Source organism: Macaca fascicularis, chromosome 16 (assembly GCF_037993035.2).
Source record: "Macaca fascicularis isolate 582-1 chromosome 16, T2T-MFA8v1.1".
NCBI classification, from domain to species: domain Eukaryota; kingdom Metazoa; phylum Chordata; class Mammalia; order Primates; family Cercopithecidae; genus Macaca; species Macaca fascicularis.
The window spans coordinates 86317982-86339900 of record NC_088390.1 but is presented as its reverse complement, the minus strand read 5'-3'; the positions used below and the strand labels follow the sequence as shown (position 1 = coordinate 86339900).

The window sequence follows — 21919 nt, the reverse complement described above, 5'->3', positions numbered from 1 at the left end:
TCGTTGCGAGAGCCGCTGCTCAAGGGGCCTCTCCCTCTGGCCCAGGATGTAGAGGACCTGTGAGGACTACACAAGTGCAGGGGTGAGTGCGGGGGTGGGTGCAGGGGTGGGTGCAGGGGTGGGCGAGGTTTTCTAGCCCTCGCCTTCGCCGCACTGGAAGCCTGCTTTCTGGTGTGGCCTTTGGGTTCCCTCTCTGCAAGCAAACAACCAGCTCAAATAAAACCAACCATGACCACATCGCAGGTGGGTGGCACCTGGGTCACCCTCCAATCACAGCCCCTGGAGCAGTTTCCAGGCACCTGGCCTCCACCGTCTATTCCACTCACCTCCTGCTGATGTGGACAACTTGAGAAATAAAGTGCCAGGGACCCCAGACCACCAGGCAAGAGCCCAGGTGCCCCCGGGAAATGCCACCACCCACCCCACCAGCAGGGTGGGGTCTAGCTCCTGAAACAGTCTCCTCGGAGCAAGTGCTGCCTTTCTTCACAGCCCAGGCACCCTCTTGGTTGTTGGATAAATCCCCAGGTTCTGCCCCCTGACTCATGTAGTTGGGAGTTTCCCCCCGCCCGGTTCTCTGTCTTTCTGCCTGGCTGGGCCACAGATGAGTTCCCCCCAACCAGGCAGACAGACGGAATTGGACTTTTAGGGTCAGAGGCAGCCAGCCTGAGACGGAGTGCGGTGGGGGGTGGGGAGGGTGTTGGGACCCAGGCAAGGGGGTGAGGACATTCCAGGGGAGGTGAACTGCTTGTTTCCTGGGAGGGTGAGACAAAGAACTGAGCTCTTCCAGATTTTGCCGGAAATGCAACCAGAGCTATTGATGGGGTTGAGGATGGGGTCTTTCGGGGTGGACGAGTCTCAGGAGAAGGCTTCAGATTACTGGTTAGTGCAGGTCAGATGAGGAGCTGCCCCCACAGGTGTCACTCCAGGTGCCCACAGCAGGGACAGCACCCCCTCTCCCTGCCCCGCGAGAGCTGGTCGCCTCCCACTTCCTGCCTGCAGCTTCCCCTCCTCCCCCTCCCCACCTCTCTCTGCCCCCTCCCCACCTCTCTCTGTCCCCTCCCCCGTGCAGTGGCCTCAGGGTGGCCACCCACCCGCTCCCGGGGGACGTGAGAATGTTAGCGAAAGCACCGTGCCCTTCCCCTCCACCCTCTGGAGCCTTCAGAGCAGCCCCAAAACGGTCCCAGTGTCTCCCAAGGGGTTGGGGACCCCGGAGTCTGAAATTCAGTTGCTGGTTCACCGAACTGGCCTGGCCTCTGAGCCTCTGCACCGACCCTCCCACCCCATCAGGCACCTGAAGCTGATCCAGGACACCAAGGTCTGTTTGTGTTGGGGGGCTGCCAGCTCCCCAGAATCTGGCCCAAGATGGTTTTCATTAGAGGAGACACCCCACCAGAAAGCATCCCAGAGATACCTAGAGACCCCCTGTGGCTTCCCCAGAGTGTCCCCTCCCCTCCCCCCTACCTGACAGACTATCATGCCCACAGCACGGACCCCCGGGGTGCTGCCCTTTCTAGAAAGCAAGTTCCAAAGGTCGGGTTCGGGCCTGCTTGGCACAGGGAGGCTTGGATAGAAAGCGGGACTCTCCTCTGCCACTGCCTGCCAGATCCCGGCGGGCTCCCGGTGAGGCTGGACCCGCTTCCCCACCCCCTCCTTCGTGCGGTCCTGATGAAGGCGCCGCGTTTTCCACTCCAAGACGCACAACTGCTGTGGGGTTCCTGCAGAGCCCGGGCTTGTCACCGGGAACTGCTCTCCTGGGACGCAGGGGCGGCGGCCTCCCGGAGCCCCCGGCCCACCTGAGGCCTTGGGGGCGGGGTCCATGCGCCGCGAACCCCGCGGAGCCGGGCAGGAGGAGGCGCGTGTGGGCACAATGGGACCCCGCGTCCTCAAAATAATCCTCGCCGCTAATTCCCATTCCAGCAGGAAGAGGCCGGCGCCGCTCACATCCACCCCATTTTCCGCGGAAGGCGCTTTAACAAAGCTTTTCTTTTGATTTCACCCCAGCGGGCGCGCGATCCCGCCCGGCACACGCCTGGCCTCCGAGTCTGTCCAAGTCGGGGAAGGAGGGAGAGGGAAGGAAGGAGGCGCGTAAAACGGGAGAGGGCTGGAGACGGGCACGGGGGAGGGGAGGGAGGGGAGGGGAGGGGAGGGGAGGGGTGCGAGAAGGGGCCGCAGCCCCCCGGCCCAGTCATCCAGCCACATCAGGTGTGCGTCAGGTCAAGGTAATAACCTGGTGGCGGTGACGGAGGGGGCTGGAGAATGTGCTAGAGCAGGCCGAGCCTCAGACAGTCCCAAAAGTCAGAGGAAACTCCCCACGTCCTGGCGCCTCCCACTTGCTGTAATTCCCTGCAGTGACCCATCCCTCCCCCAACCAGGGCAACGCAGGACCCACCGGGCTCCGGCCCCAGCCCCCTCTGAGCCTTCCACCCCCTCTGCCCAAGCCGACATCCAGCCCAGCCCTGGAGCCTGCCTGTAGCCGGGGCACCGCACCACTGGCTCCACCCTCACCCTCAGCCGCCAGCCCCGGTCTGTCCCTGTCCAGCCGACTCGCTCTCTATAAAACCCGAGCAAAGGCAGGAGACGCTCCCGCCTGAGAACAGCAGCAGCACCGCGAGCTCCTTGCAGCTCCCTACGGGGCGGGGGTGCAGGAGACCACAGCGGTGACCACCAGGGCCGGGGCCCAGCAGGCTGGGAGCTGCTGGCGGAGTCCTCATCAACCAAACTGAAGTCCAGTCTATCTGCCTGATGGTCCCTTGTCGTGGGGACCCACAGGCTTGCAGGGCCTGTTTTTCTTGAAAAGAAAATTTATTTGGGTCACTCTTATGAGTTCATGGTGCTCTTTGGCCTTTGGCAGCTTGGCTCGGCCAAGCTGGAGCAGGAAGAGACGAGAGACAGGCAGCCTGGCGGACGGGCACAGATCCTGGGCTCTGTGCTCCCGCAGCCTGGCTCCAGCCCCTCGCCCAGATCCTGGCGCCGGCCCCAGTGGAGGAACTGCCCATCAGGGTGGGTTACTTGGCTCTTCCTTCTTGTGTGGGGTAAATGGACCTCCCTGTCCAGTGCCACACCCCTCCCAGGAGGCTGCAGGAGACACCCCCCGGGGTGGTCCATCAGATGGCCCGCCTGTGTGAATAGGCCTCCTTGGGGAAACCCTGGAAAAATTGTTAAATATCTCAAGGTGGGAAGGGGACCTCAAGGTCATCAAGGCCCACTCCAGGTGGGGCACGACCCTCCCCGCTTTGGGCTGCCCTTTCTTTCTCCAGGGCGTGAGGAGCAGGCCATGTGGTCTGGACTCACTGTGTGACCTTGGACGTCATGTCTGCCCCCTCTGGGCCTCCAGAAGTGCCACCTGTATCCGTGGTGGGGGAGGCTGGTGAGGGTCCCCAGCCAGACCGTTGGGCTCGGCCCTTGCCTTGGGAGGTGAGGGTGGGAGGCTAGGGCAGTGCTGAGCTCTGGGCTGTGTCCTGCTTAGCCCTCTCCTTTCCCGAAGAGCGGTAGAAGCACACGTTGAGCACCTGTTGCATACTAAATAGGAAGATAATTTTTTTTCAGAGGGAGCAGGCTGGGGAAGGGAATACTTGTTCTTGTCCACGTGGAGGGGCAGGAACAGAAGGTGTCACAGACAGATCAGGTCCATAAGGGCCAACTTCCCAGCACCAGCCCCTTCCTCCTCTCCCACCCCCACTTCCCCATCTCACCCCAACTTCACTTCTCCCACATCTTACTCCATCCCCCACCTCATTCCCCATCCCACGCCCGCTACCTGGCTGCCCCCACACAGGACCACCTCCTAGGGCCTCCCACCCCCACTCTTATATTCTTGAAACCACAGACATGGAACCTTCATGCGCCTGTAAGCTTAGAACTTGGCTGACTTTCCAAAGTGTTGAGCCACAAGAGGCCTCACACCTTTCCTGGAATAGGAGCCAGCCCCAGGCCAAGCCTGGCAGCCTCTGGGCTGGGACAGCCTCTTCCAGGACCCCACCAAACCCAGCCTGCCGGACCAGCCCGCTGCCCCATTGGGAAGTTGCCTCCCTCCCCCTTGTCTCATGGCCACTCCTGGATCGCAGCACCCCTGGGGGTCAATGCACAGGGAGCTGTGCACCATATGGCCAGACCAGGGGTGTCCCTTCCTCTTGTCCTCCATGGTGTATGTGAAGAATAGTGTAGGGAGAGTCCCTGCGGGGCTGGCTCTGGCCCCAAGGCATTTGCATAGGCTGCTATGGCAAAGGCCTGTCCCCACATACCATGAGACGTCCCTTGTGGAGGGCTTTGGATCAAGGGCTCCCCATGGCCCCAGGAGAGGTGTGTTCAGTATGAGGAGAAAGGCCTGGGCTTGAACCCTGAACTCCTGCTTCACAGCACGTCCTGTGACCTCCCTGTACTTAGTGTCAGCCACTACGAACCTGGTTATCCCTGCCAGAAACTTTGGGGGCTCCAGTGAAAGGAAGTTGGCCTCTCCCCCACATTAGTGCACCCACAGCCCTCAACTTCAGGGCCACGTGCTCGGAGAGACGCCCACTCCTGCACCCCAGCATCTCTGTGCACACCTAGCATGCCCTGGTCCTTCCCATCACGACCCTTCCCACATCAGCCAGGGAGTGCCCCTGTGATGCCCACCCCAACCCGGGAGCCCGCACCCAGCCTGGCCCCGGCTGGCAGCCTCCTCGTGGTGTTTGCTGGATGATAAATGAATAAACGGGAGCCTCCTGGATGCTTAGCAAATACTGCCTGAATGAAGGAACGTCGCGCCAATACAGACACACGAGAGTACACAGACCATAAAAGTGGCCGTGACAAGTGCTGATGGGCTGATAAGAGATCTCGGCGCATGGAGGCACTCCACACGTCACCATGGTGGGCCCAGGGAGGCAGGAGAAGTTTCTGCTCACAGCCAGGTTTGAGAAGGCCCTGGCAGCTCTATGGCACCCTCTGCCTATGCACCACGGGCCCTTTAGTTCTGACCGAGGGCCCTTTCTTGCTATGTGACCTTGGACAAGTCACTTAGCTTCTCTAAGCCTCGCTTTGCTCACCTATGAAATGTGGACAATAACTGTGCCCACCTCCAGTGCCCATTTCAGGAACCAGAGGCAAAGCATGAAGGGCCAAACACAGAAAGTACTTCCTGTGGGGCGGGCGCAGTGGCTCACGCCTGTAATCCCAGCACTTTGGGAGGCTGAGGCAGGTGGATCACGAAGTCAGGAAATTGAGACCATCCTGGCTAACATGTTGAAACTCAGTCTCTAATAAAAATACAAAAAATTAGCCGGGCATGGTGGCGGGCACCTGTAGTCCCAGCTATTCGGGAGGCTGAGGCAGGAGAATGGCGTGAACCTGGGAGGCAGAGCTTGCAGTGAGCCGAGATCGCGCCACTGCACTCCAGCCTGGGTGACAGAGCGAGACTCCATCTCAAAAACAAAACAAAACAAAACAAAAAGAAAGTACTTCCCGTAGGCCAGCCCGTTGGAGCCCCTCACGATGCGGGCCTCGAGATTAGGGTCTGCCCTGCATTGTAAGCCCCACTTGGTGACCTCCAGCTCAGTGGACACAGCTGCATCTGACTTGAGTGTCCCCATCACCGCTGCCCCACACAAACCCCAGTCACACAAAGCCCCACATCTGGCCTCACCCACCAAGGGCTCAGGTGACTGCCCCCTAGCAGATGTGAGAGCTGAAGGCCAGGGGTTGGGATGGCAGCACTGGCCCAGTTGTCTCTGTCCACTGCTTCTCCAGCCCTGATGGCACCCTGTGGGCCAGCAGTCCCTGGACCATTGCACAAATGAGCAAATGGAGGCATGGAATTTGGGGACGTACTATGCTCACTCAACCTGACTGTGACTCAGAGTCAAACTGGACCAGAGGCTGGGGAGAGGGCCCTGCCCTGGCTGGGGGCCATGAACACAGAGGGGTGAGAGAATGGGCATCCCAGGCTGGGAAGATTGCCCAGGCCCGGCCGCAGCCTCCGGTCGCTGCAAACCTGTGTCCAGCCTGCCTCAGTCAGGGAGGGAGTCCCAGGCCTGCCCACCCACAGAGGCTGCTGTGACACTCAGGTCTCCTGTCCCCAGGTAGCCCCAGTTCCTGAGCCCCTGTGTATACTGCTTGGGCCTAGGGGTCAGGGCCCTAGAAGCAGACGCCCCTGGCAGCGTTTCCCGGCGTCTGCTGGATATGACCCGGGGCCAGGCAGCGAGCAAGGGTCTCCCAGGTAGGCTTTGTATGTTTCCTTGGTTTATTTTCAGCTGAGGGACAGGGCCTGGGGCACAGTGACTGTGGTGGAGTTGGCCTTCCTGTGCTGGGAAATGGGGTAGCAGGGGAGAAGGGTCCCCAGAGCCCCTGGAGGGGTGAGGGAACCCATGGAGGAGGGTCTCACAGCTCTGGCAGGGGTGGGGTGCTGGGCCAAGGCCTCCATCCTGGGGACAGACCTGAGGTCGCATGAAGGGCAGGAGCTGCTGGCCAGGAGCCACCAAGCATGGGAAGGGGCACGAGGACCCTACAGTGGGAGACTGGGAAGTGGCAGGGGCTTGGCTGGCAGTGCCCTCCCTGCCCCCACAGCCCCACGGGCAGCTCATCAGGAAGCTCCAAGGTCCAGGGTTCCTCTTGCCTGTGGCTGTGGCATCCGATGCCTTCCGCCCTGGGGATACCAGCGGCCGCCGACTCCCAGTGAGTGGCTGGCACTGCCGGGAAGGACCGGGAACCTGGCCCAGGCCTCCCAGGTGGCCGCTGGTGCTGGTGGAGGGAGGAGCAGACTCGCCAGCTGGTTCTGAAAAGTGAGCCCCGGGATGGCAAGAGTACCCGATTCAGACTAACGGGGGTCTGAGATTCTGGGCCGCAGTGCTGAGTCTACACAGCGAGGGGCTTGGGCTGACACTCAGGCTTTGTGAGCACCTACCGAGCACTCTCAGCCATTCCTCACAATGGCCACGTTGAACAGGGCTATTATTACCCCCAGTTTTTAGATTAGGAAACCAAGGCACAGAGAGGTTAAGTCACCTGCTTGAGGTCACACAGCTGCTTAGAGACCAACTGGATTCAAACCAGGGGGAGCCTGGCCCAGAGTCCACACTCAAAGTCAGGACCGAGTCTCTACACTTCGCCCCACTCCAGCATCGTCACCTTCTACCCTCTAGGTTGCTATCAAGACAGGATGACAGCTCAAGGACAGGTGTCCCAGGGAAAGACTGGCCAAGCTCAGGGCCTGGAGACCTAGATGCAGGGGGAGGGGTGGCTTTGAGGAGGACCCCGAATGTCGCAGGGAGGGAGCCGCGCAGGCCCCGGCATAACCTGGCCTGGGTCCCAGTGATGCAGTCAGAGCCAATGCGCGCGTCAGCGCCTGGAAATGACACTGGAAGCTCAAGGCCAGTGGTGGCCCTTCCTGCAAACCGGACACCCCAGGGGATGTCTGGGAAGTGGGGAGTGGCCTAAGCGGATGAAAAACCTGGGGCCCACAGCTCAGAGTTCAGGTCCTAGCCATCGGCCCCCGTCTCTGTGCTGCTGTGTCCCTGCTTGTGCAAGGGAAGGACAGTCACGCCCTCTGTGCGGGGTGGGCAGGCAGTGTCTGTGGGAGAACCAACATCACTAAAGCAGAGAACGTGGGCGGCCCTGGCCCAGGAGGCCCTCGGGGAAGAGCAGTTGCTTCAGGAAGGAGGCTGGAGGGTCCCCGTGGTGCAGGAAGCCAGCTCAGCTGCCCTAGGCCCAGATGGGGAGGGGTGGGGGGACATGGAGCCAGGCCCCCTTCCAAGGAGCCCTGTGCAGATGCACACAAGGACAGGGGCTGGCCAGCCTGGAGGCCCAGCTGTGTGGCCTGGGGCTGCTCTGGAGGGGGTGCCAGCTTGGCTCTCTCGGGGCCTTGAACTTTTATTCTGTTTTGCAATCAGTTCAGAAGACGGCATTTCTAGATTCCCTTCTTATCACAGAGAAACTTCTAGCACAACAATAGCTGATTGTACTGCTCTCCAGGGTGCGGCTGCGTTCCTGGACACCCCCCACCTTTTTTTTTTTTTTTTTTTTGTGGTATCTTTGGAACTATAATGGATCTCATTGTGATTGGTCTGTTCAGGGGACAGTGTGGGTGATTGGTCTGTTCAGGGGACAGTGTGGCCCTTGAATTTAGAAGCATGGAAGGGTAGTGGGGGCTGGGGAGAGGGCGGCAGAGGAGGGTGGAGTGGGAGGGAACCCGGAGACAACCCGCGAGGCAGCCAAGATACATCTCAGAGCAACTCAGCGGCGTCATGCTGCATAACGCACCTGGAAACAGCGTCCCCTGGACTGGCTGGGTTTGAAAATATGTACTTATTTGTCAAACCACCAATGTTTATTTTTGTTCAGTTATTAAGAAATAAAATCAGTAGATAATTTTCACTCCCTGCCCGTGCCTGGCCGGTAGGACTCAGCAGCAGGTCTCATCTGAGTGTGACGTAGCAGCAGCCGGTCAGACCGTGTCCTCGGGAGGCCGCCTGCTGCTGCGTGGAGCCAGCGCCCAGGACCTGGGGCCGGGGGACGAGAGCCAGGACAGGCCCAGCGCCTGGTCGGCATAGCTATGTGGCCCGGGAACACTGGCTCTCCAAGGTGCAAGGTCTGTGAGTGTGTCAGGTGGGGAGCCTGGCCTGCTGGGGGAACCCCCAGCCCACAAGTAGGTGCCGGCCACTGGCAGGAGGGCCTACGCTAGGCCTCACAGTCCTGCCTCTGGCCCAACAGCCTGGGCCCCAGGAGAGCACTGCTCTGGGTGCCACCTGCTGCCACGGTCCCCTCAGCCCCTGGGGACTTCCTGCCCCACCCAGGCTCCTGAGAAAACCCTGGGAGGGATTTCTTAGAATGTTCAGCAGTTGCTGCCCAGCCCAGGACTTGGCAGGAGCCCCAGTGTCCGGAAGAGGGAGCAGATCAAGTTCCGAGGCCGGGAAGCCAGGCATGCGGGCAGGGAGGCCACGGGCTAGCGTGGTGCCTGCCGGGTGTGGACGCTGGGACTGCCACTTCGTGGTGAACGTCCGGTGGGCCTCCTGCCACCCTGCCCCTTGGTGCCCCTGTCTGTAAAGTGGCACCTCCCAGGCCCAACTCTTCCTTCACTGGCTGGCCAGGATTCAATGGCGGCAGGTTTCGCTGGCATGTAGCGCCATGCCTAAGACAGAGACATGGCTCACAAATGGCTGTCACTGTTGTTAAAGAAATAAATATGCTTAGAGAAAATGGCATTTACTGTCTTCCAGCCATTTTCACCGGCTTTGTCCCATTCAGTCTTCCCAGCACGATCCCAGCTCGGAGCAGGGAAGGGGACTGGTCAAGGCTGCCTCCTGGTCAGCTGTCTGGCCAGTGTCCTGGCAGGGGCTGAACCCAGCCGCGTGGCTGGCTCAAGGGGCCATGTGCCACGGAGGCTCACCTGTCTGAGGCTTTATTTCTGCTCTGAGACCCCTTCTTATCAGGGGCAGGGGCACCCCAAGGTCCAGAAGACAAAACACAGACATCAGAAGAGACCCCTGCCCCAATGTCATCTTCCCAGGTAGCAGGGGCCTCTGAGAGCTTGGGGTCTTGGTGGTCTCAGACTTGGCGAGCAGGAGGGGCAGCTGGGGAGGGGCCCACACAGGGGACATTCAGAGGCCACTGGGCAGGGGGTCTGGGAAACAGGGGACAAGGCTGGCTCTTTCACCGGCAGGGCAGGCAACCTTGCACTCCATGGAGGCCCTGCTGGACTCGCTCTGAGACAAAGCTCCTTGTCACTGTCCCATGCAAGAAGGCCTGGAGGGGGCACTGCAGAGCAGGCACAGGGTCCACCAGACACCTTTGGAGGCCCTGCAGAAAAGCCAAGGGTTCTGAGCGCTCAACTCAGAACAAGAGGGCTTTCCTTTCCCACCAGCCTTGGGTGCCAGGGAGGTGGGGGCCAAGGGAAGGCCAAGGGCTGAGGAAGCACCCAGGATCCCAGGAGAAGCTGGCAATACATGCATGAGCACGTCTCGTCCTGGCTCCTGGGACAGCCAAGAGCACCTGTCCCCCGGTGTTGTGGACAGAGCCTGTGAGCCACCAGGCAGAGCCATGCATGACGAGGCTGTGGCCTGGCCAAGAACAGCCTGTGCCCCAGACATCAGAGAGGACATGGTGTTTGAGAGGTGGAGCCTCCAGAGCAGGTGGGGACAGCCAGGAAAGCTTCCTGGGAGAGGCAATGGACGCTCCTGCTGGGCAGAGGATGTCTTCACGTGTCTCCTGCTAGCACACAGCTGAAGATGGCCTGTGGGGACACCCAGACACCTGCCAAACAGGTGGCAGAAATATCTAAGCTGTTTTTTCCCCAAATAATATTTATTTATTTATTTATTTATTTATTTATTTATTTATTTATTGAGGCAGAGTCTTGCTCTGTCGCCCAGGCAGGAGTACAATGACACGATCTTGGCTCTCTGCAACTTCTGTCTTCCGGATTCAAGCGATTCTCCGGCCTCAGCCTCCTGAGTAGCTGGAATTACAGGCACACACCACCATGCCCGGCTAATTTTTTGTATTTTTAGTAGAGATGGGATTTCACCATGTTGGTCAGGCTGGTCTTGAACTCCTGACCTCAGGTGATCCACCCATCTCAGCCTCCCAAAGTGCTGGGATAACAGAAGTGAGCCACCATGTCCAGCCTCAAATAATGTATTGAAGGGAAGTTCACATAACATAAAATCAGCCAGTTTAAAGTGTACCACTGGGTGGCATTTAGTATACTCACAAGGTGGCACAGCCACCATCTGCAGTCGCAGAACATGCTGGTCACCCCAGGAGGAAACACCCACTCATTCAGCAGCTCCTCTTCACCCCACAGCCCCTGGCAACACTGATCTGCGTTCTGTGTCTATGGATGTGCCTATTATGGATATTTCATATCCTAAGGTATTTTAAAAAGAGGATTAAAAGGCCGGGCGCAGCAGCTCACGCCTGTAATCCCAGCAGTTTGGGAGGCAGAGGCGGGCGGATCACCTGAGGTCAGGAGCCCGAGACCAGCCTGACCAACATGGTGAAACCCCGTCTCTACTAAAAATACAAAAAATTAGCCAGGCATAGTGGCACACCCCTGTAATCCCAGCTTCTTGGGAGGCTGAGACACAACAATGGGTTGAACCCAAGAGGTGGAGGTTGCAGTGAGCCGAGACCATGCCTCTGCACTCCAGCCTGTGCGACAGAACAACACTCCATCTCAGAAAAATAAATTAAATAAAAATAAAAAGAGGATTACAGAGCCAAAGCAGGTAACTGGATTCCAGTCCCCAGCGCACATTTCCAGCTGTGTGGCTTGTGCACAGCACTGCATTCCCCCCATCTCAGTTTTGTCATCTGTAAAATGGACATAAGAATGTCCACAGTGGGGCTGTCTCGGGGATACAGGGCTCATCCAGGCAGAGCGCTGAGCGCGGTGTCCCAAGGCCGTGGTGCCTTGTAGCTGTTATTGACATGGGTGCCGAGTGTCAGGTGTCAGGATGGTGTGGGACGTGGACAGCCAGGGGCCTGGGAGAGCAAAGCCTGGAACAGCAGACCTGGCTCTCCACAGAGCACGGCTCATGCATGGAACTTCGAACAGGCCACAGAATCCTTCCAGGTCTACGTCTGCCCCTTCCTACCTCCGTGATGCTGGGCTTCAGTTTCCCCATCTGTGAAATGGCAATGTAGACCTTGTAGTGCTGGAGGGACTGAGCCTGGCATCGTGGCGGGCAGAGGGGTGAGGGGGTGCTCAGGGAGGGGTAGGGCTGTGGTGGGGACCAGGGTGGCCTTGAGGGCAAGTTCCTGGAAGGCATAACAGCTGGCCGATGCCAAGGCCACAGTGATGGGGAGTTGAGGGGGAGAAGGGTGGGTCCGGGAGCAGGCAGACAGTCCGGGTTCTGCTTTTAAGCAAGTGGCTGAAGGCCTCCTGTGCTGACTCCCCTGGCAGGTGATCCATCAGCTCAGCTGTTACTGTCCGGAGCCGGCAAGGGCCCATAAATGCGCCCGCCCCCACCCCCTGCAAGTCAGCCAGGTTTTATGTTGTAAGAACACTGTGGGGCGTCTCAAACACACCACTAATGACAGGCATCATGAAGCAATAAAAGTGATGGGGCTGGTGGGAGGGTGCTGGCGGGAAGGGCGGGGGGCTGCCGGTGCCCGGCTCCCCTGGCGGCTGCAGGAGCTCTCCGAGAATTGATTAGTCTTGGACGTGCTGACCTTTTTGTTCTTGAAAAATTGCTTTTGAGCCGCTGAGGCAATAAAAGTGAATTGATTCAGAGAGAACGAGGATGAAATTTGCGTTGGGCAAGGAGCAGTGCATAAACGCCAGTGATGTCAGCACAGCCGCCCCCAGCCCCAACTCCCGGGCTACAGGAGGGCAAGCCCCGGAGAAGCCGGGCAGGGTGGGTGCTGTGGGGAGGGCCGAGGGGCAGTGGGGTGGGCAGGGCCTCCTCAGAGGTTTCAGCAGAGAATGGAAACCGATAGCGAAAAGGGGAAGGCAGAGGGACGGAGATGAAATAAAACCAAGTGAGAGCATAGGGAGAGGAAGAAGCCAAGAGAAATAAACACCCCGCAAGAGAAGCAAGGGAGACTTAGGCTAGACCTCGGGACCACAAAAGGGAGGAGCTGGAGGGGACCTGGGGCAGGAGTGAGAATCCCATAAGCAGTCACAGGCATGACAGCCACACTCATCCTCACAAAGCCTTGTTTGTTCCCATTTTACAGAGTGAGAAAGCCGAGGCCCAGAGAAGTCAAGGAACCTGCTCAAGGTCACGCAACTGGGACGTGGTAAAGCCCCACTAAGTCCCTCTGAAGCCAGGCTGGGGCCTCCAGTGAGTGGGAAAAGCCTGGAGGGGGCGCTGCAGAGCAGGTACAGGGTCCACCAGACGCCCTCGGAGGCCCTGCGGAAAGGCCAAGGGTTCTGAGAGCTCAACTCAGACCTTGGCAGGTGGGGAGCTCGGGCTGGGTCACCGTTGGCATTGAGAAGTCACTGGGGCAAGGGGGTGTCCCCAGGGTTCCAGGTAAGAAGCCACAGAGAAGCATCACAGGCAAGGTTTCCGGGTGTGGAATGATGGTTCTGGGGCTCAGCCACCCTGGCCAAATGACCCCGCTCCTATGCACCCCACTGTCAGCACCTAAGCCCATTTCCTCACCAGAGCCCTTGGGAAACCACAGAAGCCCAGGTGTGTAAAGGCAAAGGGGAACGCTTACCCACCGCAGAGCCAGCCGGGAAGTCCTTGCTGGCGCTGCTCTCCGGTGCTGGGGCACCTGGGCGGCCACATGCTGCCACCCAGGAAGGCAGGAGACCCAGGCTCCTCTCCAGGATCCTGGCAAGCCCCTTCTCTTCTGAGACGATAGAGGCGGCAAGGCCTCCCCGGACTTCTCTGGGGGCTGGGCGTGTGTCAAGTTCCCCTGTTTGCAGGTGTCTAGGGTGGGTTGCTGAATGGGAGCCTGCCCCAGTCCCAGGAGAGAAGTTAAGCCATGTTTCACCCCTGCAGCTGCCCAGACCCCTTTCTTCCAGGATCCTGGCACAGGCTGCTTGGCCAAGTTCATGGGCCCCACTCCCGGGTTTGGTGCCAGTGGGTTAAGATGGGGACGCCTGTAACTTTTTGGTTGGAATGCATGGCCTTGAGTGGTGACTAAACGCCAAATCAGGCTGGTGTCAAGGGTGGTTAATGTCTCCCCAAAATGCAGGCACTTCATGGGAGGGGCCCTAATCACAATGACTGCCAGCAGCTCCTAGCCTGGGCTCTGTGGGCCATCAGCTCCCAGGGTCCAGGAAGAGGCATGTCCGGCTGCTGCCCTCAGTTCCCAGCCGACCCCAGAGGGACCAGCCCAGAGCTGGATGTCACTTTGGACATCCTGGATCCCACCTGAAAGGACCCTGCCACCCACCACCCATGGGCACTGCATTTTGCCGAGCCCCGCCCAGACTCTGGTTTGTGCCTCAACAGATGCGTCACAGCTGCAGGCCCTCGCTCCCCGCCCAGCGCCCGGAGAAGGCCGGGGAGGCCTTGCCACCTCTATTGTCCCAGAAGGGAAGGGGCTTGCCAGGACCCTGGGGAGCAGCCTGGGTCACCTGCTTTCCTGGGTGGCAACACATGGCTGCCCAGGTGCCCCGGTGCCAGGGAGCAGCTCCAGCAAGGGCTTCCCGGCTGGCTCTGGGGTGGGTGAGCGCTCTCCCTTTGCCACCTGCACCACTCCCCTGTCTGCTGCAGGAGGGGCTTCGCTGAGTCGCGGGGCACCCCTGCCCCATTTAGGGCTCCCCGGGTTGCCGAGCGCCACTAGCTGTTGCCAGTGGAGACGTTTGCGCAAAGGCCCCCCTGGGGCATCCCCAACCCAGACAGCCTCGTGGGGCGGGGGGGCGAGGAGGGTGGGCTTGGACCCCTGCGATGCGCTGGGAAGCTCCCTCTCCCACCCACCCCTGTGAGTCCCTCCCACCCGTCCATGCCCCTCAGACCCTCGATGGTCCTCTCACGCCCTTTCTACTCAAGGGGCCCAGGAGGATGACAGGAGAACCCCCAGGCTCCTCCCGGCCTCGGCGACCCTCCTCACCCCACCAACATCTGAGCAAGACTTACTGGAGCCAGTGCAGGAGAGAAAGCTGCTGTGACCATCGCCAGCCCAGCTCAGTTCCACCTCCTGGCTGTTCGCCTGCGAGGGCCCCAGGAGGACAGGAAGGGACGTATTTCAAGGGAGAAGGGACGTTTCCTTACAGGGAAACAAGCTGAGTGGTCCGTGACTTACCTGAGGCTTTACTGCTAGGGACAGGCAGAGCTGGACTGGGGACCCAGGCTGCTTGACACCCAGTGAGGGCTGCTCCTCCCTCTGCCCGCTTGGTGACTAGCTTGCTGGGTAGCACCGGACAAGGCTCTCTCCCTCTCTGGCCGCTCACTCCCAGCTGTAGAGAGAGGTGGTTCCTGGATCAGGGAGCAGTGCCTGCCTAGGGTGCTGGCCTGGGCTGGGCACAGGGCCGAGAAGCTGCCACTCTGCCCCGCCTCCGGGAGAGGTCCTGGCACTGCCAGCCCATGAATAAGGCCTGGCAGGGCGCCGGGCGAGGGTGTGCAGAGGTCAGCAGGGAGGGCCGAGTGGCAGTGTTCTCGGGACTGGCTGCCAGCTGCAGCTGGACCTGTTTGCCTGGGCTGGGCTGTCTCACTTCCCCTGGAGCGGAGAGGCCGCTGGGGAGGAAGAACAGGTGTGAGCAGTGCTTCAGGGGCCTTGAACTCCAGGATGGCCAGCTCCTGCCACAGGGGACCCAGCCAGCAGCGGCCAGAGGCCTGGGAGCCACGTGCTGGAGCCGAGGACAGGGAATGTTGCAAGATTAGTTTGAATCCCTAGCCCCCTTTCCCTGCGGGCCTGGCCTGGGGGGCTAACACAGGCTGCCACGGGAGGTCTCTTGCCCCGTGTGACAGGGGGTCCCAGCCTGTGGCCTGCAGCCATCGACACCACAACAAGATCCTTGCCTGGGTGTTCTGCAAAACCTCAGGAACCCTGTGGCTACAAACACTGCGTGAAAGTCAACCAAGTAACTCCCTGTGATTATTCATTCATCTGAGGTTTGCTCAGCAACTTGCAGTCATCTCAATCCTGTCGTGATAAAATGCAAACTCCTCTGACAGCGTTGTGGGATTGGGAGTAAGTGTTGCCGTTAGCAGGTACCAGAAGTGCTACTGTTATCTCAAGCAGGCGTGTGACTTTCTATGACTTTAAAAGGGACCCTCCCACCTTCTGGGAAGCCAGCCCCCTCTGATCTAGCCAATATACTCACCACTACCCACATCTGCGTCTCTCCCTGGCACCCAAGACTGGTGGAAAAGGAAAGCTCTCTTGTAGGGACAGCCCCACCTGTCCTGATGGAGGCCATGGGTCATCCCCTCACCACATGGCCTCACTGGGCTGGGCCCTGCTGCATGGCTTGGGAAGGGAAGTGCTGCTCAGGACCTGAGACAGCACAGGCCGACCACCCCATAAGGATGGGAAGGAAGTCAGGAGTCCACACTGTGGCACAGGCCAGGGAGGGTGGGCATCCGGAGGGGGAAGTGGAGGCTTGACCTGCCCTGAAGGAGAGGGGTGCGGGTGGGCATTGGGGTGGATCATGCTGTAGTGGAGAGGTCCGGCCAGAGCAAGCAGGCAGATGCAGTCACGGGGAGTCCAGCGAGGCGGACAGCCCCTCGCCCTCATCCTGTGCTCAGTGGTGGGGTGCACTGCAAGCTCCTGCCTTCATCTGTCCCCCATACACCACCACACCACAGACCACCTTGCCCTGCCCTGGATGCAGGAGGACACCTGCACCTCACAAGCCAGCTTGGACAAAACCGAACTAGAAAAATGAAATGCCAGGGTCACTGTACTGTGCCTTCCACCGAGGACGTGACTCGATGTGTGGATGGCGGCTTGCCTCTGTGTCTGTGCAGGGCGGGTGTGTTTGTGTGTACACCATCCACAGACAGGTGCTCGGTGTGCAGTACATGCACACACACATGCACACACACACTCACACACACGCACATACACACACGCACACACACATACACACGTGCACACATGTGCACACACGTGCACACACACGCACACACACACACACACGCGTGCACACATGGACACACACGCGTGCACACATACACACACGCACACACACCCACACACATGCACACACATGCGTGCGCACACACGCACACACATACACACACGCGCGAACACATGTACACACACGCACACACATACACACACGCACACACATACACACACGTGCACACATGCACACACACATGCACACACGCGTGCACACATACACGCACACACACACGCACATACACCCACGTGCACACATGTACACACAGTGCACGCATACACACGCACGCACATACACACGCACATACACACACGCGTGCACACATGCACACACGCACGCACACATACACACACATACACACACATGCACACACACATACACGCACACACACGCATGTGCACACATAGAGGACATTTGGGTCAATGTCTTGCCAGGGTCTGTTGGTGACACACTAAGCCCTTTGCAAGGGAAGGGACTTTCCGGGGACCCTGAGCAGTGTCCAGTGGAGAGGCAGTCATCTCTGCCCGCAGCCAGAAGCGGCACCTCCCCGCCATTGTGCACAGGAGAGAAAGGACACAGGCTCCCTGAGGCCCCACACTTCCCACAGACACCCCCCTTCCCGCACAGTCCTGGGCAGCTGGCATTTTGGATCAGTCCACAGTGGCTTTAGTGGTTGACCATGGCTGAGAATATTTTGGGAACTGCCTTTTAGAATCGGTTGACAAGACACACAGACGCTGCTGTCCCAGTACCTTGCAGCCTTATCTAGGTTCACCTTGGTTTTCTCTGGATTGGGCAGTAACTCCCCCTTCCCAGAGGATGGCTCACCTTTGTGACCCCACCTGGGTGGCTCTTTCCAACCATCATCTCCATTATGAGAGAATGATGATTTCCCACCAGAAAGGTCACCCGGGTCACATTTGCTGGGATCGGGGAGAGGAGTTCCTGATGCAACCCTGACATCGGCAGGGCCACGGCACCACACAGGAAGGCCAAGCCAGCTGGAGAGGCCACAGTCCTGAGGTGTGTGTCACCCTCATGTTTGTGGAGCCCCTTACAACCAACGCTGGCGATGCTGGGGACGCCCCTGTGGGAAAAGGAGATGAGTCCCTGTCCTTGGGGAAGAGCTTGCGGTTGTGTTCTTCTTGGCGGGCACCATGGCCGGGAAGGGGAATACAAATTCTGTCTCACCATTTATAACCCCTCCTTCAGGCCTCACGGTGAGGACCCATACAAAGCAGAGCCATGCCCAAAACAGGAAGCATGGTGTAAGCACAGCTCACCGACGGCCATTTAATATAGGGCTTCAAAATGCCCAAGAGACCTTTGTGAGTCCATTGACTTGAAATGTCTAGAACGGGCCAATCCATAGAGATAGGAAGCAGATGTGTGGTTTGCCCAGGGGCCGGGGGCAGGAGGGGAATGGGAGGCAACTTCTACTGGGTAAAGGTTTTCTTTGAGGGGAGATGAAAGTGTTCCAGAATTAGATTACAGTGATGCTTGCACAACGGGCAAGTTACTAAAAACTATTTAACTGTGTACTTTCGATGGGAGAATTTATGGTATGTTAATTATATGTCAATAAAGCTGTTAAATATTTGAAGTCTCATGGGGAAAGGTTCCTGAAGGTATTCATCGGTATGTACATTCTGATTTCATTGTTTAAAAAAATATGTGCTCATATATAGTAGAAAGACTGGAAGGAAATACACCGAACATTAACAGTGGCTTTGTCTGAGTAAAGAACCAAGAAAATGTTTTACTCCGCGTGTGCGAACAGCCCAGGGGCAGGATCCGTCTAAAGTTGGGGTGACACTGCCATCCCAGAGCCCAGCCTCTGGACCAGCTCCTCCCTGCCCAAGGTGACCTGTGACTCAGCTGCGGCGGCATCCAGCAGCCAGGAGTCAGCCCCTCCCTGGGGCCGGAATGCTGTGGGCCTGCCGGGCGGGCAGGTGAGGCCGCAGTGGGCGTGGCAGGCAGGTGAGACCTGCGGGCCCCTCTGGCTGTGAGCTCCAGCCGGCTCCCCTCAAAGCAAGCAGGCAGCAGCCGAGGCAATTACCGCACAGGCAGGCGGACGGGCAGCACCCCTCCCTCATTCCCGAGGAGAGGTCACCCCCGTGCCCTGGCCTGTCCCAGGAGCATCGTCCAGCAGCACAGTGGCCAGGCTGCGCTTGACCCTCCAGGAGGGGCCAGGAAGTGGAGCTGGCCCAAGAAGGAGGTGGGCAGGGGGCTGGGGCTGGGGCCTGGCCTGACTCTCGCTCTGAGCCCCCAACAAAACCACAGCCCCTGAGCCATGACGTTGCCTGTCTTGCGCCCTCTCATCTGTCCTCACCTGGCTTTCCACCTCCACCCCCAGCTATATCCAGAGCCTTCCAAAGGGCTTCAAGCCCTTCCTCCACCTGCCCCTCTGTCCCCCAGCCCCTAGCCCCACCTCCTTCTCCTGCCTCCCTCTGCTCCCTCACTAGCTTCCTGCTGCTCCGCAAGCCCTGGACCCAACTTCCACCTGTGGCTTCATGCTGCCACCCTCTCCCTGACAGTCGGTTCTTCCAGACATGCTTGTGCCTGGCCTCGCCGCCCCACCCAGCTTTTCCAAAAGGTCACTTGCATGGCAGCCTACCCTGACCACCCACCCAAGCAGGTGCACACACACGTGCACACACACATGCACACGCACCCACAGGCCTGCTCGCCCAGCCCCTCCCTGTGCTGCCTCTCCCCAGCTCCGCTCTGTCCACCGTGTTTTGCCACCTGGTCATTTTGCTGGCTGCCAGCTCTGCTGTTAGGACAGAAGCAGCACGGGGCAGGGAGTGCTGCCTCCCTGTTCCCGGTTGTGCCCCAGAGCTTTGCAAAGGAGCTGGCTCAATAAATAAATGGTGGATGAATGAATGAATGAGTGAATAGATGGATGAGTGAGTGAATGAATGGATGGATGAGTGAATGAATGAATGAGTGGATGAGTGAATGGATGAATGAATGAGTGAATGAATGAATGAATGGACGGACGAGTGAATGAATGGATGGATGAGTGAATGAATGAAGCGGGGCAGTGGTCCCGCCTATCACCTCTGGGCTGTGCACACAGCCTTGTAAGGGAAAGTGCCTGGGGAGTGGGGTCATTGCTGTAGGCACCGTCTGAGTCACTTGGTTATTCCTGGCCACAGAGGACATCCAAGGCTGGAGTGGGGCTGAGCGAGGGGGGCCTGAGAGTGGGGTGGCCACCTGACCACACAGCAGGTTTGGGGGCTTGGGGAGGCCGTTGTGGGTGAGTTCAGCCCTGGTGGGAGCAAAGAAGGGGTGTCCAGGGCCCAGGTGGCAGGTTTTCAGAAGGCAGGTGGGGTGCGCCAGGGGTCTGGGGTCAGGCTTCCTGGACACAGCACTTGGGGACAGGAGGCCGAGGTCAGCCTGGCTGCTCTAGGAGCTCCCTCAATCAAGGGAGTCAGTCTCTAAATTGGGAGCTGAGTCCAGCTGATGGGGATGCAGAGGCGGACGTCTGTCTGCTCAGCCCCTGTGCAGCTGGTCGGGGAGCCCTTCCTCAGGCCCCAACCACGCAGGCGACAGGTATGTGACCATGAATAAATAGCCACAATTATCCCTCCCCTTCCGTTACCCTGCTGCAGGCTGCTGGACAGGGAGGAAGGGCAGCCTGGTGGCCCCTGCTGCCTCCAGAACCCAGGGGAGCCCTGGGGATCACAGGTGCAGCCAGCAGCGGGCACTGGCCAGGGAGGGCCAGGTCGATGACAGGCTCACAGTGTGGACCGGCTGTGGGTTCACCTCAACACAGAGAAGCCACTGGAGGGAGTGACGGACACCAGAGACCAGGGTTTAAATCCCAGCTCTGCCCCTTTCCAGCTGTGTGACCTCAGGCAAGTGACCTCACCTCTCTGGGCCTTGGTCACCTCCACTGCCAGAGAGGGTGAAAAATACTGGTCTCTCAGGGTTAGTGCAAGGCACAGCCCAACAAAGAACAGATGCAAAGTACAGGGATGGAGTCTGTGCTTAACACGTGACAGCTGCTGCTGCGCTTCTGGACGTTCTTGTCATCAAAGCCATCATCATTCTCACTGCCCATCGTAATAGCTCCGACCCCAACACGGCACCTGTCCCCAGGGCCCACCCCTTGGTTGCTGAGCCTCCTCCCCGAATCTATACATGCATCCCTGATGACCCAGGATATGTTAAGCTCCTTCTCGTGGATCTGAAGGATTTTGCCCCCAAACCTTTGTCCACTTTGCAAAAGCTCCCAGTCACCTCCCTGCCTTCTTCCTAAACGTATCCACTTGTTTTGCAGTCACAACTGCCACCTCCCCCTGCTTGGACAGCCCCCAGAGGATGCTGTCAGTCCCCACGGAGGGCTCCCCAGCCAGCTCCCTCAGGCCCCTGGGCCCAGCAGAAAGATCCCCTGTCTCCAGCATCAGATAGGCCAGTCTGAGCCGAGCAGCCTCCGAGCCAAGGAACAGGCTGGTACTCCAGTTTCCCCAGAGCTCGGCTTCCCCTCCTGCAAAATGGGATGATAACGCTGGCCTGGTGAGAGAGATGAGGGAGCATGTCCTGGGGCCACCGGCAGAGCCCCCAGCAGCCTGCACTCTGCTCTTGGGGGGCACACTGACAACACCTGGGGCCCCTGCTGGGTCCTGGGGGGCACGGGGAAGCGGGGCCGGTTCCCCACAAGGTCCCCCACCCTCAGGGCCTTTTCCAACACAAGGCGAAGGGGCCACCCAGCATAAGGGCGGCCACCCTTAGCCCTGGCCCCACAGGGAGTCAGAGGCCAGGAGGTCCAGCCTGACCTCCTCTTGCACCCCGAGAGATACGCGGCGAAAACACAAATGTGGATGTGGCTTCCATCCCTCCTGCCATACATCCTTTGGCAAATCTGATGAAGAATCTGCAGCCTCTCCATGAAAACTGGCCTCCTCGTTGGGTCCCCAGTCAGGTTCCACACTGGAGGCCTGGCTGGGGTTAGGGTGAGGCTGTGAGCCAGGGTGGGCATGGTTATGGGGTGGCATGAGCATGGCCAAGGGGCAGTGTGGGCGTGGCCACAGATCAAGGGTGGGTGTCCTGTCTGGTCAAGGGGTCTGCACACTGACTTGCTTGGACAAGTCAAGACCTGCAAGGACCAGGGAGTTTCAGAGACAGAGAGATCCACCTGAGGGCCCGTGGTGGTAGACACCAGATTCCACTTCCAGAATAAAGGGCTGATTATCGGAAATCAAGCGGCCCTCGGCCGTGGGCCCCCTTGGGGGATTGCCTCGGTGGAAGAGAGGTCTCAGCCAAGGGCACACCCCTCTCAGGGCAGGGGCTTCCAAGGACCACTGAGGCCGATGTGAAGGCCCAGCCCTCTTTCCCCAACTCAGGGCAGTGCTGGGGGCCTCCTGTCTACCGAGCTCCTGCAGGATGATGGATGCACTTCCTCAGGACGGA

At 59.2% G+C, this 21919-nt stretch overlaps 1 long non-coding RNA gene across 4 annotated transcripts; it reads right to left on the bottom strand.

Annotated features, from left to right (window-relative positions):
• Positions 1–10274: 10274 nt before the first annotated feature.
• On the bottom strand, positions 10275–14851 carry LOC123569542 (uncharacterized). Of its 4 annotated transcripts, none has more exons than XR_010582061.2 (4): positions 14677–14851; positions 14511–14583; positions 13141–13380; positions 10275–12830 (listed from the first exon to the last, which is right to left on the bottom strand). It is a non-coding gene; the product is annotated as an uncharacterized lncRNA (long non-coding RNA). The 4 variants fall into 4 exon arrangements; XR_010582060.2 differs by having other exon boundaries at positions 13141–13341; XR_012426300.1 differs by lacking the exons at positions 14511–14583; positions 14677–14851 and having other exon boundaries at positions 13141–13932.
• Between the last annotated feature and the right edge of the window lie 7068 nt (positions 14852–21919).